General features: G+C 36.4%; 1 protein-coding gene across 1 annotated transcript in view; it reads left to right on the plus strand.

Moving 5' to 3' along the window:
• The window catches only part of LOC126371975 (serine/arginine repetitive matrix protein 2), a 131,130-nt gene that overhangs the window by 420 nt on the left and 108,421 nt on the right, over positions 1 to 22,289 (plus strand). The gene's annotated exons all lie outside the window — the stretch shown is intronic.

Genomic DNA, 22,289 nt, shown 5'->3' on the forward strand with positions numbered 1-22,289 from the left:
ATCGAGGCATGATTAGAATATGTAAATTGGATGTTAACAGAAAAAGTTTAAAAAAGCTTTTAACAGCTTATCTATCCTTCTGAGAATTAGCATAACAACCTGTTAACGTGTGGCTGGTGTAAAAAAGGCAAATAGTTTTATCTGTGATGAGATAGAAGCTTTGTAAAGCTATAAACTGTCGTTTAAACATATCGGGTATATTACATATGGATGACGGAATAAAATGTAAATTCTACGCATGGACCATGGTTTAAAATTTGATTTGATTGGATTATATTTACATAAAAAGAATTGTTGAGTTTCTCGCACTGTTACTTCTATTCAACCATAATATAATACAAACCGAGAGTTTATTACTTCGTGATTGATAATTACATTGAAATATCAAACAGTTCCAAAACAGAACCTTGTAACCCAAAAAAATCAAAACTAAACATAAATAGCGTATATTTGAACAAAGTGACGTAAGTATGAAAATATTGATTTTCCGCGTCTAAGGTTAGGTATGACATAATGTGTCGACGTATGCAAATACTGACGCATGTAGGTGTCTCTCCATATTAACGCGGAATATAATCACATTATCATAACACTTTAACATCGCGTGCCTACTGTGAATATTAATACGATATTCGATCAGATGGAAAATATCGTGGGCAAATATCTAAACAATAATATCAGAATTTTACGAAACACTTCAACTGCGTATTTCTTAGTAAACTATTTTGATCGGGTCCTTACGTGATTATAATAGGTGTGGTTTGTCCGAACTTTAGTTGGCAAAGTTCGGTTTCGCTAGCCACATCAGAGCCCACCACAACAACGAACCGGGATAGATATGTATATTTAGGAGTCGCGGTCGCCGGATACGGTTTGGACGATATGATGATGATGATAATATTATATTACTTATTATTTTATAAGATAAAGCAATTAGGTACCTGGATCGCGTATTACTTTTTGTATGTATGTAAACCAGGTTTTTTAAACTTTGTTCTAACGGCTTAGTCATGTACCAGCTTAGTCATAGACCATGCTGCTTTAAAGGGCTAATCGACGACTCATTACTAATCTAACTTCAGATTAAGTTAGCATCGACACAGGTAGAAACGGGAGAGGAATTTCATAGGCCACGTAAAATAAAGTTTAGCATTTTAAACTTCAAATTGACAAACACAATTGGCATGACCATTTTTACACGGCGATACGGCTCATCACGATCAATATCTTGCGATGGATGTACCTCTGACTACTCCAATTGGGATATAGTCGAGCTTATGTTGATGTTTTTAATGATAAAGCTTGTTAAATAGTAACCTAGTTGTACACAATAAACACTTTCTAATATAACATTTCAATGTGACAACATATACAACACGTTTCCTGTAACAACAAAGTAAGCAATTACCGAATTACTCAAACCTTTGCATAACAAAGTCCTCAAACGGTTGCGTATTGGGTTTTCCTGCGCGCACCGACGGATGTCTCGGCCTAGAAGCTGATCAGCTGGAAATGTTACCTCAACAGCTACTGTCGCTAATGTGAGCTAATAAGTTCAGTTCTTAACGGAAAGAGTTAAAGTCCGGTTTACATAATGCTGTTGAACAAAGCTTTGACAAATGCCTCATGCTCACAAATACATATTTATCTTCTGCTCGTACACTATGTGCTATACGAAAAGTCAGTCATTAGAAGACAACCGGCAGCCTTTTTTGGTGTTAATGATTAAAGGTAAAAATAAAGAATTTTATCAGTAGCATCTATTTAGCTCATCGTTGGTGGGCCTTACTCTTTTAACTAACTAGCGAACGTAAGTCTGTACACATTTTTCATAAAAAAAAACAAATTTTTGTTAGACATCTTCTTTAGACAGGAATAAAGAATATCGTTATAATAATATATATTTACTGAACAAGGCGTGATACTTCCCAGAATAACCGGGTGAGAGCCTTCAGCGCTCCCCATTTGTCCGGCCAACTAGTTAATGCCATCTGCGGCATATCTACAATAAGTCACGTCAAAAAAAAAATCCCAGAATGAACAATAGTTCATTCCTGCTCTCTTGATCAAGCGCGAAATATTCCCTCCAATATTAGGGCTATATCCCACTAGTACACCGTGGATATATGCTGTTTTATAAACGCTGTCTCACCTCTACCAGGCTACATCGGTATAGGTGTTAACTGCATTACATTTTGTAAATGACGCTACCGTAGTGGCGTGGTGGTGGTGGTGCAGTGGCGTGGTGTCCTAGAGAGATATTGCCCTTAATATACCCACGTTTTATACGTCGAAATGGCCCTTGCTCCGAGACCATCAAAAACAAGTTCAAGGTGTCGACAATAGTTGAGTCACAGAACACTGGCCAAAAATAACAATATTTAAATCACAACAATACCTTCAAACTGTACATGACAAACAGTTGCGTGGGCGCACATAACATCTGTCATTATTCCTCAATCTAATATAATAACGCCCCTGGGCTGCATGTTTTGCGCTGTTTTTTTGTCAGTGAACTGTAATTACAATGGCTGAGCGCATAAAAATAATACTTGGCTTATAATAAACGAAATAGCTCGTAAACTTACACTTTGGGTTGCCATGTCACTTAAAATATGTGATGAGACGAATCATTTTTGAGGTATAATGTGTGTATCGGTTTAGATATTTTTGCTTGGTATTTAAAAAGCCTAATAATAATTATTATTATACCTATTCTTTATTGCACACATCGACGAAAACAAAAAGAAACATGTTAGAAAAGGTGGTACTAAAATATAGGACAGCTCCAATGCGGGTTGGAACCAAAACCATTTTAATTACCTAGTAAACAAACACCTTTTATCAAAACATCTCTAAATTTAAAATAAATAATAAAAATTATTTTGTCAAGAAAATAATACCAATATTTTTTTTAATTGTATTAATTTTTGGCAACAGCAATTATACATACCAATGCTATTATCATCGTCAATGTAAATATTCCAAAGTATATACACTTACTAGCAAATTACACGCGATTATACTCATTTAATTCTCGTAATAATATCTACTCATGCAATAAATACTCTGCTTTGCATAAATGACTCATATTGGGTGCGAGATTTGATGCTCATAGTAAAGTTTCCTACGATTAAGTAGTATTACCATTCTCAAATTGTTTGAAACACAGACAGCTATAAAGACATTTCATCTCTTAAATCAATCATCATCATCAATTTAAGAGCCACGCTCTTGTCGGTGCAGCATTTCCATGCTACTTTTTAAGGATAAATAGGGCAGTGGTTTCCTTCTTGCCTTCCAATCCGCAGTACTCTGTCTGACGCAAGTGAGATGGCGCCCAGAGTAGCCTATTACAAAGCCATACTAGGACTCCTGTCCTTCGCCTCTGAATAGTACTGACAGTTACTGCTGCCCTCTGTCAGGTTCCAGGTTACAGTCCCTGTGACTTGCCCCTTCCGTCCCGCATTGCCGTACCGATGGCTCCCATCTTCGCCTCTGCAACCGTTGAGGTCTTCACCCGTATCCCTGGGCAAAGGTTCTACGTTATACCCCGTAGGAAATCAATAAAAAAACAATAATTAATCTTAATCAGATATTCCGATAGTGTAACTAGTTTTTTGCGCAAACCTATTTATAAGACGGCTAATTTGACTTGGCAAAAAGAGGACAGATTCTTCTTAGTCACATCCTTGATAAGCAATCGGTTCTTGGAAATTTTGTCATACTTTAAGCAAGACTAAATTGCGTTGTGTGATTTATTCCTGTACTTATAATAGCTAAAACGTTATTTTTTTATATTTTTTGACGTGACTTATTTTAGATTTGCCGCAAATGGCTTTTACAAATGGGGAGCGCTGAGGGCTCTCACCCGGTACAAAATTTAAGACAACAGGCCTGAGGCCCAGACCTTAGCGCTGTATGAGGGAAATCGACCGTTGACCACGCTTGTAAAGTCGGTATCGGGATTCTGAAGTGTTTGTTGTCGCCAGCTAATTGGCTGCCTCTATGGCTAGAGGAATCGGGTCATCGAGACTAAAATGTTACGAATTATATTTACTAAGTTATAAAATAAAATGCTGACGCTTCTAATTATTACTCGGAAAAAGTTATCAAAAGATAACAGAAGACTGTGTAAGGTTATTTGTGTAGTACTATAAGGTTATTTTTTATGGTAAACTGTGTAGAGACTTACGATCGCTAGTTAGTTAAAAAAAAAGAGTAAGGCCCACCAAAGATGACGTTCTCAATTGTTTTTTTTATAATTTGGGACTCTCCCCTCCCAACTGAGGATAGGAAATATGAGTCAAAAGTTTACTTAAAACCACGTTATTTGTAGAACGATGATACTCACGCTAAGTAATGTATGAGTAAGTATTGAAATAGAATACCGCAATAAGCGGTAACTTATTTAGCGTCTACATTTTTGCGTTTTCCCTAATAATTATTGTAAACATGGCGAACTATTCTGTGCTTGTAAACCGAAAATACAAGTTTTTAAGTCAATAATCCACCGTTTGTTGTACGCTTTTGCTAACGTCATGTCGGTCGAACGTTTAGTAGAACTTAGCGGAACCACAGATTAGTACCTTACCTATGATGCTCAAGCATATTAAATGCCCAAATAATGATAAATGGTCAAGTAAATATATGAAAGCGACAATTTTATTTTGCATTTTCTGTGTCCAGGTCCCAGATAAACACTAGATTGACGGAAAGAAAACGAAATGATAATTTTATACATATAAGTAAGTATGTACACTTTAACAGTGTACAAAAAAGAGTTCAATCAGTTTATCGTACGTGGACTATTAATAGTTTTTTTTATTATTGATACTGTAATAAAACTGATTTGCCTTGACAAACACGCGTCAATCAAAACACCAAATTCCTCGAAATCAAATACCTCGAACAAATCGTACAGCTTACTTGATAGTCCCAAGTTTATTGTGATTTGTGTATAATAGAGCCAGTTAGTGGCTTGAGGCACGCGAGCGCATTCCTCACCCGGCCGAGGTGAGGCGATTATATGTACCAGTGTACCAGTACCCTAGCATTTGTGTACCATCGCTTAAAGGGCGAGAGGCACCGCTATGCAGGTGAATGGTCATTAGAGCTACGATGTTAGACGATCAGGATGAATCAACGGGCAACCCTAGTAAACTGAGCGAATTGTATTTACGAGGTACGTAAGTAAGTAGGTACATAAATTAATATATGTATGTAATGTACTGGTATACATAAACGGCCTATATACGTCCCACTGCTGGGCACAGGCCTCCCCTCAATCAACCGGAGGGGGTACGGAGCATACTCCACCACGCTGCTCCAATGCGGGTTGGTGGAGAATGTACTGGTATAGAAATACAAATTAGCTTGATTATAAAAGAAAATGATTCAAGATGATTAAAAGGAAACACGTAAAGGATTTCTAGCTTTCCAGGGCATCTAATATTTTTTATTAGGACACATCAAAAAGCATGTAACCCCGATAGTAATAACAAGCGTGAGTGTGTATGTAATATATTTATATCGGGATGAATATATATTTTTTTATATTTTTTTAAAAGAACGTCTAGGGCCCTGTGCCTAGGTTTTTATTGCAGCTTCTTTTCCCCGGCTATACAGGTTGTAAGAAGCTGCAGTAGATTTAGGCGGATTCTCATGTAAAAATTGACGATTCAAAGTGTAACTATGTTACCTACTGAATAAAGATATTTTTGAATTTGAATAGCACCGAAAATAGGAACAGTCTAGGCAAAATATTTTACATGATTCTGCTTGAAATCGAGTAATTATCACACAGTGGGTAGAAGGTAGGCGATGTTCCTAATTGTAAATTTGTGATCGGTTAATGAATAATATTGATCAAGCGTCAAGTTACGCGTCATAATGCATATTCATTAAGGATGTTACTTGTATTCCTTTAACCTAAATACCAATAGGTATCATTGTCTACGTGTATTTAATAAGTAACAACATAAAAAAGAAAAGAAACAGTATTTACATAAAACCCGTAACCCTTAATGGGAGAACCCCTGAAAACCCGCAGTCACTTCTGATATTGTCGCATTATAGTGAAAACTTCTGATATGCTTTTATTTAACAAAACCCCCAAGCGGACACGCTACTTTTATTCCAGGTATAAAATCAGACTACTATTATCACTCTACTACTACTACTATTGTATTCTTTCTATTTCTCTTTTGTTTTGTATTTCCTGTGTATGCAATAAGGTATTTGTTATGTCATGTTATGTTGTTACTTTAACTGAAAGCGATTCCGTTGCGAGGTTTTATTGACAAAAATTTGATTTTTCTAAAAGACGCTTACGAGGTTTTAATTTAGGCAACGATATTCATTTCGAGACGCCCATTTTCTTTTATTATTAGTTTAGTCCAAAAAGTAGATTATTATTAGTTTTCGTTGTTTGGTTAGGACATTACAGGCTGATCACCTGATTGTCCAAAAGTTTGACGATCCGTGCTTCGGAAGGCACGTGAAGCCTTGAAACACGTCAGGGGCCTTTGGCGTCTCAATAATAACCCTGACAATAGGGTTGATGAGGTTGGTCATTTACCTCATAACCCACACGATAGAAGAAGAATTCACTCAGTAGCACCGGTGTCTGACAAAACTCTTGGATATAAAAACTGCATACGAAAAGCAATCTTTAGAAAAACTCATTCGTGTCAGGTTATAAAAAGAGTGAAATGTATGCATTGATGCTTACGGCTAAAATTTCAGTAATCCTGCCCTGTAATATTGCTTGCTCAACTGATTACTTGCTGTGTAGTAAGCACTAAACAAATTAGCATGTAATAGAGTCAATAGGCGAGGCGTCGCGGTTGGGTGGCGGAACTTGCCGACTGCAAAAACGAAGGCAGCCTTGCGGTCGGACACATGATAAGTATGACCGTCTTCTGAAGGTTGCAGCGACGTATATTGATTAATAACTAATTTTTTTGGTGACCTTCCGGGGTCATGAGATATTGTGTCGTTTAATTGAAGTTGATGAATCTGCTGATTGCTGTTTTTCTACAATATACTCGTAAAATTTTGTTATTTATTGTATAGGTAACATAACATAGCGCTTGTATCCCCGAAAGGGTAGGCAGGGGTGTACAGTATATACACACACTCCTCGCTAGCTATGTCTATGTCCCGTGTAATAGGGGAAAGCTTATCGGCATTATATTCGGACATAAATCTTGGAAACCACGTGATATGAATTGTGTAAGATTCAAGGATGAATTCAAACTCTAAAGTCAAATTTAGTGGTTTAGACCCCGAGCCGGAATCTGATAGGTAGGTGTTGTATATGTACCCACAATAAATCCGGTTTTAACAATATTACTAAGACATGATTATGAAGATATAAAATATATTTAAATCACTACTGATTTTATATTATCTACTTATTTTTTTATACATTTATCGAGTGATTAAATGAGAACTGCCACTGCAGTAAAAATGGCTTAAATGCAAAAAGTTTTTTTTCAATAAGTATGTATTTTTATACTTCTACGAGTACATGCGAGTTATTGAGGACGGAAAAGGCTAGATGATTGAACACTTAATAAAACACGACGAATTTATAAAAACCTCATGGAAGGGAAGATGAAAGGAAAGAGAGGAAAGGGCAGACCAAGAAGAGCTTACATGGAACAAATTAAAGAGAAGGCGAACGTCGTGTCTTATAAGGAAGTGAAAGAATTGGCCCTTGATTGACAAGAGTGGAGAATGTTACACCGACAAGAGCGTGGCTCTTAAATTAGTGATGATGATGACGAGTATACAGGTTCGTTACATCATAACGAATACTGAGGGGGATGGTTCAGACCATGATTCTCAGTTGATATCAAGTGGATTTTCCTGTTGGAAAATTCATGCAACTTTTAGTGCTTTTTAAAATTTTACTTTTTATGTCACTAACACCCTGTATTAATATTCGATACATGCTTTTGTCAATAAAAGATTCTCGTCGTCACATAATACCTAACGAACCTAATCATTTCGCAGAAGCTTCTAACTTTAGTATGCACATCACACACATAACATTGCTATCTGTATTCCACTTGAGTGCAGTATGGGTTTCTCGACACCAAGTGTAACGACACAGTCCTTGACGCCTTATGACCCTAGGGCCATAAGGCCATATAATACAAAACGCTGTGTTGCACATAAACACATTTAATTCATGGCACATTCAAATTATCTACGAGTAGGGAAAATCATACAGGTACGGCGACCTTACTACGACATAGCAATTTATTACCTTAGTGTGAAAAAAGTTTTAATAATTATAATATTATCCTCGTCGGTGCCATGCAAATAAAAAAAAAATACGAATAAGACAGACTCCACCATCAGATGGAATTAATAAATACCTAGGAGTGAAAGTGAGAAAATAAAAACAAAAACCGTATAAACTTATTAAAAGTCAAGATTCTGTTCTAGTACGGTCACGAGCATTAATATGTATACACTTTGCTACCATGTCACATTAACTTTTTTGACAAATTGAACTGTAAGTCTCACTAAATGTCAAATATGTAAGTGCGACAGAGTCCTAAAGTGGGTACATTATATTGCTCATGACTGTACCTATCATTAAAACAAGAAAAAGATAGAGCTAGTATAAATTAGAACATAATAGCTAGTAGCCGTAAAAACATCACCACCAATCTGCAGTTGAGCAGCGTGGTGGATTATACTCTATACCCCTCTAGAAATGATAAAGTAAAATAAAAATCACCATTGCCTTACCTACCTACGTAGTTATCAGGTATTCACCAAAAGTACGAAGGTAGACCCTCAATGCCGACTTCTGGTTACCGAGGCTGTTTCATGCTAATTTCGTTTTAATAATGCAGTCGAGAATGTCAATGTGATTCAGAACAACACTACTTATTATTGTCAATCAGTAGAGTGGATATTACTGAATTTATGACTCTGTAATTAATTCGCTTGTCAATGAGAATAGTATTTCGCTAATTCTTTCCCTTATGTATCCAACACTGTTCGTCTTGGGTATGGTGGGCTACTGCAAACTTTAGTTTAGACGGAATACCGCTTTCGGTATTTAGAGGAATGATTTAACTCCTCTGCTGGACTGGGAGTAAAGAAAAAACATAGAATGTGTTGCCTATCTTCCCGTGCATGTCGTAAAAGGCGACAAAGGGACAGCGTCCTGTCGAACATGATCATCTGTAAGAGCGATAGGCTGATCCTCTCTCATCATACGGTTTATTATTATCCACCTTAGGACTATGTTTCAAAAGTGGCTGGACCCCATGTGCATGAGCTTTATAATATTATAGTGTATATTTTCATCGATTGCCTTGGGTTTTTTAAATTGCGTGACCTATAGGCCTTCAATTGATCGCCAGTGACTAACATATTTACAATCTGTTAATTAAAAAACACTTCTAAAAGACGAAGATTTGTTTTGTCTCTTTGTTTTTTTAGGACAATGACTTTGTTAATTTGAGATTCTCAATCGATTTGTAAAAAAAAAACAATGACTCCCTGTGGTGCGCGACCGTGAGCTGACTTTTCACTGAAGCTTAAACAACAACAAAATATCTTCAGAGAAATATGTATTCTACGCGTGTGTATGTGAGCAAAATATTTTTCCCACGTTAATAAACTACAATCGTACCAGTTTAAAGAGACCTTCCTTGTACTTGTAAATGATGTATTTCAAAGGTCATTATAGGATGGTGAAAGACGCACTACACGTATGAATGGGACATGACAAAACATTTTGTCAAATGTTTGCATAATTCTTATGCAATAAGTTTGCAAAGCAAGTGATGACTGATGAGTTTATTACTTTGTGTGCTAGAACCTAATTAGCAAAATTGTATGCAGGCAACATATTGTATAATTATACATACAGAGTTTTGGTGTCACTGACAGCTACTTTTGATATGAGAGTCCAAATGGTGGATGACCTGTGTTAAAGACACAATGTCCACCGTTACGATAAAAAGAATGTTATTACTTCGTTGTAATAAAATGTTTCCTGTATGGGCGTACAATAAATAATATTTAATTTGATTTAAACATTAGAATGATAATAATATGCTGCAAGGATTTAGTCTTCAACCCTTATCGCGCATTAGTTTCGATATTAATAAATGAAATAATTTAACATCTAATATACCAGGTATGTAAACAATATTTAAAACCTGTTGAATGACAGGTTGAAAAGTTGCTAAGTCAGTTACTTAAAATTGATCACAATGTCAATGCGAGTTGTCGACGAGTATTCGTTTATTGATGGCTTTAACCTAGTTTTGCTCGTATTAATCCGAAGCTCTTCCAATTATTATTTCACATTTAATCAATCAACCTCTTCGGTTGAATTGCAATACGTTTCGAAATAACTCGAAGATGAAATCGACTGGTTAGGTGTGAAGTGGGTCTGAGAGTTTCGTATTAGATAGATGTGTGTAATAAAAACAATTTATAAATAGAAATATGATGAGGAAAGTTGTTTACTAGAAATACATAAGTAGATACGTAATGCTACTTTAACTAACATAGGAACTTTGGAAAATATGCGTCCCACTCCCACTGCTAGGCACAGACCTTCCTTTAATCAACCATAGGGGATATGAAGCACACTCCATCGCGCTGCTCCACTATGGATTGGTGGAGATCATTTACGGCTAGTAACTTGGACCAACAGCTTAGCGTGCCTTCCGAAGTATGGAATCATCTTACTATTTCGGATATCAAGTGACTGTCTCTCAAAGTGATTTCGACTATGTCCCCATCGGGAATCGATCCCAGATCTCCAAATAGTGAGCCATGGAATATGTTTAAAAAACAAACACCTTTTATGTACATACCTATTATGATTGATGTCAATTTCTTTTTCTCCACGTGGAAGAACAAAGTCAAGAGCAAACCCATCTTAATAAAAAAATAAATAAAAATAATTACACGTTTTTACGACATTCCCGTTTCTCAGGTACGTAAGGCCGAAAATTCTTCTCAGAAACAAAGATATTCGTTTACAAATTCGTCGTGGCCATTTTTGGTGAAAATAATGATAACATTTGCATCGCGGCCTAAGTTACGACTACTATAAAAAATCTGAACGAGCGAAAATCAAACAAAAATTCGCTCCTACGCTCTTTGGTTACAAAACCCGCATGTTTTCTGTCATTCGCCATCTCCTTTATCGTATGAGGTCATCGTACACGTTTTTGACAAAAACAACAAGTGTATTCATAATTCAAATCAAATCAAATCAAATATACTTTATTGCACAGAACTAGAATTTCAACAATCAGACATAACACATGAATACAGTACAATTTGGGCGGCCTTATTGCTCTAGAGCAATTTCTTCCAGGCAACCAACAAAAGGAAACAAACATTTACAACTTGGATGCGGGATGGTGCAACAAAAAATAAATAAATAAATACCTAAAAGTAAAACTTAAGTTAATATAATAAATACTCTATACTATACGTACATATATTAATAAATACTCAATTTAATATAATCCATATATACTAAAAATATACCTAACCATAATCTAAAGAAAACTATTATAATAAATAATAGACTATACACACACATACAGGTATTGAAATAAATAAAATACATCATACATAATAGTAATATCCTAAGAATATCCACATAAGGATTCAAAATGAGCTCGCAACTGGTTTTTGAAGCTCTGAAGAGAGTTAGCGACTCTGATGGAAGCAGGTAAGGAGTTCCATAAGCGCACAGCTTGCACAGTAAAAGACTGGCCGTAGTAATCAGTTCGGTGGGTGGGAGCTACCAATAGCATCCTAGTGCACGATCGAGGCAGCCGTTCGTGAACTTCCGTCCTCAAACTAAAACGCTCTTTGAGGTAAGGGGGAGTATTGGGATTATGGAGGATATTGAAAAGGAGTGAGAGGATATGGGAATTTCGCCGAAGTCGTATAGGGAGCCACTTGAGCTGCGCACGGTACACCGACACATGGTCGAACTTACGCAAGCCAAACGCGAAGCGGATGGCTGCGTTCTGCAACCTCTCGAGTTTGTTGAGCAGCTCTTCAGTGAGATCCAAATAACAAACATCGGCGTAGTCAAGGATAGGAAGAAGAAGGGACTGGGAGAGAGCAATTTTTGTCTTAACGGGCAGGAAGCTACGCAAGCGCCCAAGGGACCTCAAGGAGGCAAAAATCTTCCTACTGACCTCGTTAACTTGGCGTGTCCAGGATAACGTCCTGTCAAAAAAGACGCCCAAGTTTTTGACGGTCTCGCAATAAGGTATAACAGTACCCATGAAGGAAACAGGGGAGAGACAAGGAAAATCAATTTGAGCAAGCTGCCTGCGACCACCAATGATTATGGATTGCGACTTACCGGGATTGACTGAAATACCATGTTCAGACGCCCAAGCCGCAATAGCCACTAAATCACAATTCATGACACAAACAGCCTGCTGAATACTTTCCACAGGTACATGGGTGTAAATCTGCAAATCATCCGCATACAAGTGGTAGGAACAGGTAAGACTCTGGGAAATGGAGTTAATAAAGATGGAAAATAGGAGTGGAGAAAGGACGCCACCTTGTGGGACTCCAGCCGTGATGCTGCACCAGTCAGACAACATGCCGTCAACCTTGACGCGCTGCCGACGACCCTCAAGGTAGCTACGGAACCAGTCTGTGACGGATGAGGAGACGTTTAATAATTTTAAAAAGGACAGTAGGACGTCAAAATCAACACTATTGAACGCATTGCTAAAGTCAAGGAGAGTAAGCAGTCACTTCCTGACGCTCCATACCCATGCGGATATCATCGGATACCTTGACCAGAGAAGTAACTGTGCTATGCCCCGGACGAAAGCCAGACTGCAATGCGTTCATTAGATGACCTTTGGAGAGGAAGGAAAACAACTGGTGATGAACCACACGTTCAAGCACCTTCGATAGGAAAGGAAGTATGGAGATGGGACGGTAATGGGATAAGGAAGATGGGCTAGATATCTTGGGAATAGGGACTACAATAGCTTGCTTCCAAATGTTGGGAAAGGTAGATGAAAACAGCGAGGAATTAAGGATATGAGTAATCACAGGAAGGATAATATCAAGGATAGGGATAAGCATATTGCGGCTGATATCATCACCGCCAACAGCGTTAGAGGAAATGGACAGGATTTGTTTTCTAACATCATTTTCCGAAACTGGAGTGAAATCTAAAGAGTTAGGAGAAAAGATAGGGGAATTATTTAGGCGTTGTAAAGTGACAGACTTAGTTGCGGAATCGAAACTAGCTGCACCAGAAGTAAAATGCATGTTGAGAGCATCAACATCTACGTCAGAAGGGGGGTTGGGCTTCGATTTCCCAATACCAAGAGTATTGAGAAACTTCCACACCTGAGGGGGATCACCATTAGCAACTGAAGCAAAGATGTAACGGCGCTGAGCATCCCTACATGCAGTATTGCTCCGATTCCTAGCACTCCTGTACCTATCCTTATTGCGCTCAGATGAGTTGAGCTTGTAGCGAGTTCTCGCATTAGATTTCTTAGCCATAAGCACCCGCAGCTCATCAGTTAACCAAGGTGCTGGGAAATGCTTTAGGCGAACAGCTCGTACAGGCGCATGCTTATCATAAAGATTGGTCAGGAGTGAGTTGAACACGTTGACCTTATCATCAACTGAATCAGCGCCATACACGAGGTCCCAGTCAACACCGCAAGCATCATGCCCCAGTTGATCACAGTTCATGTCTTTAAAATTACGCTGTTACATAATTTTGTTTATTTTAGACATTTTTATCACGTGTCCGTCGCAAGAAGTTCAAAGGTTTAGGATGATGTTAAAAGTTGAACATGTCAATATTACTACTTAAAAATTGGTAGATTTAATTTCAATGTGTTTTCTTTGGAGCAACTCTGAGCTGTAAACTGACGGACCTATCTCACTGGGACAATAGATGTGTGCAGTTGTATAAAGCGTACTTCACTAAACATGTGAAATAGGGTTCTAAGTTCTGACGACTTACTCTCAAGCCATTTAAAAAGGATTATAGGCATGGTTATTAGTATGTGGGTTAGTAATAAGTTAAATAATAAAAATACCTATTTTTGTAACGTTATCGTTAGGTCGTTACTCATTATAGTAGTTTTTTATTATAATGGCAACATTGGCGGCTAATGTAATTCAGATTTGTACCATGAAAACGTCATTGTTTGTTTATCGAATTAATTTCTAGCAATATATTTTTGATTTTCCCACATGTATGTGTGTCCACTTATCAAGCTCCAATTGAAGATTTTGCCGTCACCTCAAATCGATAGCAACCATTTAGTACTACACTGACCTGATTTACAATATTGTTCGTCACCATGATGCTCATACGTACTAACAAGGATATAAAGACTCATACTCAAAGGCGATTAGAATTTGATTCGCACCAAATCTGGCCCCGTGGGCTTGTCAGGATAATAACTATGATGAGCATGGCACGATGCTTATGTAACACGAACTCAGACACGGACTCACGGACTTAGGGGTCTTTCGTGCATGAGTTTTATATCAAATCTCTATGTCACGTGAGAAAGTTTTTCATTATCGACACGCAATCACAGTTTTATAAAGCACCCTTGTTCTTAGAGTCTGTTATATTTTAAAGTGGTTGGCATTTATTGTTTTCTAATATAAATAGATAAATGTTTTTTTAACGTTTAAATAAATAAAAACCACAAAAATGTTTTGAAAAATAAATACATTTCGCCCAAGAATATACTACGTTATGTAAAAAAAAAACCGCACTAACAATATCAAATCTTATATCTAAAAGCTTATATATAATAACGGAACAAACTTATCTGCAGCCGTCTCTGCAGGTGATGCTACTCGGAGCAAATGTCAGGACCCTTCACCGCCCTGGCCGGCGTCACAGACGGGAAATTAGCCGCCTTCGATGCGAACCTCATTATAATAAGTGGAGATTATGTAATGGACAGGAATCTAGGAGATTGTAAAGATAGAAACGTTGGTGTATTCCATAGTAATGTGACATGAGGGAAGGTGGCGATGGTAATGGCGATACCTGGTGATTAGACCATTGTGGCTACGTTAACATTTGCTTTTTTTGACGTGACTTATTTTAGATTTCCCGCAGATGGCATTAACTAATTGGCCGGACAAATGGGGAGCGCTGAAGGCTCTCACCCGGTACAACGTTTAAGACAACAGTCTGAGGGCGCCCAGTTGGGTCAACATTTGCTTTAAAATATACTTTATTCGAAACTAGAATAACAAAAAAAATACGATAGGTGGTCGTATATTTCAAACAAACTGGGATAATACTGATGATACTGGGGTGGTAAATAAACTAGGTACCCACACAGAATAATATTTGAATCGTCATCATCTCCCTAGCACTATCCCGTTTTTCACAGGGTCCGCTTACCTAACCTGAAGATTTGACAGGTTCGGTTTTTCATACAAATATAATAATATTCGAATATAATAATGTAATAATATGCATCTGCGCTCTACTGGGAGCAGATAAGACAAATAATTATAATGTGTTGTGAGCGCCACGGACAAACCTTAGAAGGCGCTATCTTCCATTATGATGATTGATCATCATAACAATTAAAATTAACATATTACTCTATTTACTGCTCTATTAGTCAAACACATAATTAAGCAAGCATTCTTTAAAATGACAAGTCAAGGCTAACAATACAAACCTAATTTTCTGGCTCTTAATTCTCATTGTGCTACCTTGAAAGCAGTTGAAGTTTTTGAAGAGTCTGTTAGTCAAGACCACACGCACTAACAGGTGAAACGATTTCGCATACAATAGCGACGTTGCATGCCTCAGCGTTCCGAACAAAGCAAACAGAAGGGCGTTAAAATTTATTGCTTTTTAAATCCGCAACTAGTGCGACGAGTAGTGAGCATAGTTATTTTACTGTTTTGAGTAATGAATTTGTATAGTGTGAATCCTCCTGACAGTAAATAAATAAAAGTTCAAAATGCGCTTACCCATGTCTTGCAAAGTTGAAGTTTTCTAAATGAAAATCTTCTTTCGTGTGGATTGAGAGGTGGATTACAAAACCTCATCAACCCTGGTGTTAGGGTTCCTATTGAGTCGCCAAAGGCCCCTGACATGACTCATGTAAGACTATTTACTTACATCAGTAAGTAGTAACCGAGTAGTAAATGAAAATAAAAATTGTTTTACTATTGTGTAATAATAGTACAAATCAAACTGGGCGTAATTCTTTTGCACATGGTTCGTTGAATTTCATATACGAATAATATTATGTTAATTATATTCTTTCGTCAATATTATTCAGAATTGAGACGTGTGTATTGAGACGTGTTTTGGCTGCAGAATTTAAAATTATGTTAATATTGTCAAAGGATGATTTCAGGTAAACTGAGAATGATCCGCTGCTTCGTTAATAAATGATTAAGTATATTTGTTTTGGTATTAAGACAATCGGACCATAATGCATGTTGATGGCCTGGTCATATTATAAGGGCAAAGACTTTTATCATATAAAGGCTCGTGTAAAGTAATTATGTTTTGTTTTAAGTCCCGAGTCAATTTATTTCTTAATAAAGTGCATATACGAGTTTTTACGAATAGGTACCTCAATGCTTGGAGAGCGTCGATACACGCTCACCATAATTTGGGATGACCAGAAAAACCAGTATGATATTTCGTAATTTTTTTCGCGTACTAACTCCCATAAATATTGATTCCGTAAGCCCTATTGTGGTATCGAAACCTCATGAATTATTTATCGAATCGGAATCTGATATCAACGAGTTTGGCGAGATTTCGAAAATCGATAATAAGATTCAACACTTACAAATGTTCGGCGGGCACACATAATTAGAGGCGTGTTAGTGGACGATTTATCTTATACCACCCTCATTCAGAATTCGATTGTTAAAAAATTACATTCATTTATTAATACACCTCGAGAATTAATAAGCAATTTCAGTCTAAGATAAAGTATATATTATTTTTAAGTATTTTGAAAATCGTAGCTATAATAAATTCTTCTGTAGAATTGTAGCGTGGACAGCGATTCCCGGAACGGCGACTGCTTGACATCACATCTGTCATTTACATGTACAGTTCAAAACACAATTTTAATCACGCTACATACAATATTTTTTTTCCACTGAAATAATTGCATTTTTGGTTCATTTTTGTTTCATAATATTGAACCTCGAACACCAAAAATCTTGACTCAATTGCCCACTTTTGTTTACTCACTACGTCAAAATAATTGACAATGCCGACTTTGAAATCTATGAGTCTAAAACAATCGCCTAACCTTCGCGGTTAATTAGTTTGTGGAATCGTACAATTAACATTCATTTATTTCACGGGAGGATGTTCGATGGATTGGAGGAGTTGGTTGTTAGTTGCGCAAGAGCATGTAGCGTCCTACGCGGCGTCAGAGAGAACTGAGAACCTGAGAACCAGTCGGAATAGGGTATCGGGGGCTATTCTGCAGTCGCAACGCGCATTTGTGTTGATTCAGTGTGATTGTTCAATCGTAAAATATGTGCTGATTGTGATTGCTAGTTTGCCCAACAGCTAATATTTCAACTTGCTTAAAGGTTAATTAATCAATAGAGTGTAACTGATAGTTTGAGAATAATCCCTCATTTGATTTGTGACTGGTATGTGAGCAGAGTACCAGCACATTCTAGTTACGAAAGACGTAGATAGTACCTGTTCGAGTGTAAATGATTTATCAAGTGCTGGCGCTTCATTGAGCAGGTTTTGTAATTGTTTTGTGAATATCAACACAGTGTGAAATTACTTAACATCTTATCTTCCGGAGCAAGTTGTGTTCATTATCGAGGGTTTGACTTGCGTAAATAATGCATTACTTACTTACATAAAAACATGAGAATATTGAATATTAATCTCATGCCTATTCTGGTATTTATTGTTTTGTTTAATGATACTCGTATTATACTGAAGTTAAATATTTTATTGATTTCAATTATATCGCATCCTATCGCAATAAAGATAAAGGCAAAGTAGGAAAGTTCGTAGTGAAGTATCATTTCCCTTCGTGTGAAAACGCATTATTTTCGTTATAATTTAGTTATCATTTATAAGATAAAATTCAATATCCGCATTACTACAGTCATTCAATATAACAAGTATATGTTTATATGTTGTTTGAAATTTCCAACAAAGATAAATGCATTAACCATAGATATATTAAGTTTAGGAAATGCCAATAGTTTCATCATACAGATTCGCGTTGACCATTATCGTAACTCCTCCGTTTTATCACCTTTCGTTTTGAAATTAGGTAGGCGGACATTTTTAATTTACATGATGCTAATAATATGTTTTTGATATTGCAATACTCTTCCATAACGTTCTATATTGTGTAAAGTATAATTTACATGTTTAGTTGGAGACACAATGTCACATGTCAATTCTAATATTTTTGGGTTAAATCTCTTTCGTTTTTCCGCTCTATCTATAATATTTACCTCGTCGTTATTTCTTGTCTTATTCCTTTAGCTCCTTTACCATACATCAGCTGTAGAAAAGAAAGTACAATTTGACTGGCAAGTTTCCTTTCCTGAAGTGAGGTCATGTGACTCATCGAGGCTGCGGTCTTGTATGGGCATCGCGCTATCTTGATTGCCATTCGATTATATGAACGCTTTTGATTGTATACCGCTTCTTATGTTTTACTGACGATCCATATTTGAATTTAAAAGAGAGGATATCAATTGTTGTGTCTCCTACTTTTGACCTTCGTTAGCCCGTATCCGAAGTTGTTTCGAAAAAGGAGAAGCTGGTTGCGATTATTATCATATAATATAACTTAATAGGTGAGGTTTTGTAAAACAAATATTAATTGACCTGTTTATTAACATTGCTTTAAATTTTATCTTTATTTTTCGCTTTCAAATTTTAAAAGCGGTCATTCTTGACGTAGCGTGGAAGAGAATTCTAGAATAAATAATATTCATTATTATAAATATGATATCATGAGTAATTTTCAAATATACATGCAAAACTATTTCGTGACTTACCAACACCAATAGTATCACGCATTGAGATGTTTATTGTTTAAACAGTAATAAGAACTCATACATTCGTGTTGCTTAGTTAATAAGGACAACCAAACTTCCTGAAGTATGCAACTCAATACTTCAACAGTGTATTTATACATTAGAATGTGCTTAATCATATCCGAATAAAGATATTTTGAATACACAGATAATTACGGAAGTAATGTTTGTTGTAGCTATTTTAATCTACTATACGATATTCACCTCTTACGTATGCAATACAACGATTGCATCATTACAATTTCCCATAGTGTCGTTAGAAACAATCATTGAACATGTAACAAACGTTTAGAAGAATCGTTGTTTGGAAAGTTTGGCGTTGTTATTTATATTTTTTTTAGATATCTTTATTTAAATTGTTCTATTATCTATTATTATATTGAATTTTACTTTATATAACATAAACATAGCCCAAACACCATTACCAACCTGCACCGGACCTGCGTGGTGGAGAATACTTCGTACCTAATCCGGTTGACTAATTAGGTATTTTATAAGAAATTTTGTATATTTTGAACATACAACATAATTCATTTTCGTGAAATCCTTTATTTTTATTTCTTTCAACACTTCAATCAAATATCAATTACCATAATGGGCTGTAAGCATCTTTTTCTTTCTTAAGCGTCTTTATAATTCCATTTTGTAACCGTGTTCACCATCCATATATGGTCAAATTCAATCACCGATTATGCATTTTGTGTCATTAGTATATCGACACATGCGCCATGAAAATGAGGAAACGACGCGCAAAGCTACGGTGGCAAAGGTGAAACGAACTTCCTTGTAGTTAAAGGTGTCAAACGCCTTATAAAGATCGGTTGCAACGGGGTGCTATCCCAGGGCCGTTGTCCTTAATAATCTTAATAGAAATTAGTATTTTATGATAAAGCGATGTTATGGAGACATACTGTGTAGTGGTAATGAAAAACGTCAATGCATTAATGAGATGAATCAACTTGTTTTCCTTGTAGCTTCCTGTGTTAGTTACCTACCTAAAGAAACAGTAAGTATTTCTAATACTGCTTATTTAGAACAACATTTAAAAAATATTAATAAAATATTTTTTAAGCTTTCGAACGTAAAATACATTATTTAATTAATTGTATGAATACATGCATTTTTCTTACTATATTATTTTTAGTGATAGGTAACTAAATCTACATAATCCAATGCATATTGACGAAATAGACATAATAATATAAAACTTAAATCTTTACAAATGGCTGACCTTACCACAAGTTATCTCCTAAGTAATAGACACACCTCTTAATCTTCATACCGGAGTTGATAATAAAATGTTTATTATTTTCCATGTCACGTATTTATGTATCCTCTGTAAGGTCACAGTGGTCATGACCATCAGGTGTGGTACCGTTGTTGTCGTTTATACTTGTTAGAGGAGGATATTCAAGCTTTTTCTTTAACATAGATACATAAATATCGTAAAATCTAAACAGGACATTCACAAGTAATCCACTGTTTTAAGTTTCACTCCAATATCATCAGTCATCCCGTGATCATGGCACTTGCAAAAGTTTCGAAATATCGGGAGACTCATACCCCTGCTTTAAACGCGGTAAGAACCCGTTATTATGTGTTTTAAGTAATCCATTTTTATGATACACTGGATGGTAGGTAACAGTTATGTTCCATTATGTGAGAAAGGACACATCTGTCTATCGATTTTTACGACAGGCCCGATATAATAAACAGCAACTTTAGAGAATTGTCATCAAAATACATAATATTTAAAATCCATGATATTATTGATTACCCGCTAATTGATCCACAGATTATGCAGAGATTTAGGTTAGATAAGCGTGTTTATTATTTTTAATTAACATTTTTACTACATGATACATTTTATAATCTTATATTTTATTTCTTCACATACACATAAATAATATCGTTCCGCGGGTTGCTGAAGAATTTCACATGCCGTTAAAGATCTAAATATAGTCAATGTAATGTAAATGTAGTCAAATATTACTTAAATATGATTCCAAATTCAAACCTATACCCAAATTAAGATAGTCGCGCGCTAAAACACACTTAATTATTTATTTCACAATTATTTATTTAATTAAATCAATATTTATGGTTATTTGACGATTCATTTTTATTCATATTATAAATAGTCGTTATAAAATAATGATTCGGATAAAATGCGTTCAGATTGTTAGTTGTCGGTATAAAGGATATTAAAAAAATAAAGGCGTGCAAAATGTACAAAGGCTTTGAAATTTGAAACGTATAATATTTATTGTGAAATATTTCTTCTCAACTTAAATTACTAAACCACAAATACTGGTATGTTTATTTAATATGGTAGTTAGTTAGTTAGTTGAGTCATGTCAGGGGCCTGTGGCTCAATAGTAACCCTGACACCAGGATTGGTGAGATCGGTCATTGATCTCACAACCCACACGTTAGAAGTAGCAGAATGTTTTCCGGATATTTATAGAACAGCCTTGAGATCGCGTATAACAGAATAAGTATAAGTAGTTCTCTAGGACATAAGATTTACCTACTAGTAAACATGTTCAGATCCTGATCTATAAAGATCTTGGCAAGACGCACCTGAGTGGAGTCGTGGCATGAATTTTCACATAATTAACGTACATTAATAGTCCGTACGTCGACATTTCCATATATTACGCCAACGTGGGGTTGCTGTCCTTATGATAGCGATTAAGCGACTATGCATATAAGTAGGTATCAGTTTACTTTTTCTTTAGAATATGCTGATTCTATGAGATGTTTCCATTCTCTTGTTATTTTCCTTATAAATCATTTATATAACGTAATGATCATCATCATTAGCCGTACGACGCCCACTGCTAGGCATAGGCCTCCCCCAAGGATTTCCACGACGATCGGTCCTGCGCTGCCCGCATCCAGCGGCTTCCCGCGACCTTCACCAGATCGTCGGTCCACCTTGTAGCGGGCCTACCCACTGAGCGTCGTCCGACACGTGGTCGCCATTCTAGAACCTTTCCGCCCCAGCGGCCATCGGTTCTCCTCGCTATGTGTCCTGCCCACTGCCACTTCAGCTTTGCAACGTAATGATATTAGCTGCTAAATCGCCGTAGATATATTTTTAACGCCTTCGGGTAGATAAGGAGTATAGGGAGTATGTATGTATGTACAGGGTGTAATATAGACTGTTTATA

Source organism: Pectinophora gossypiella, chromosome 13 (assembly GCF_024362695.1).
Source record: "Pectinophora gossypiella chromosome 13, ilPecGoss1.1, whole genome shotgun sequence".
Classification (NCBI taxonomy): domain Eukaryota; kingdom Metazoa; phylum Arthropoda; class Insecta; order Lepidoptera; family Gelechiidae; genus Pectinophora; species Pectinophora gossypiella.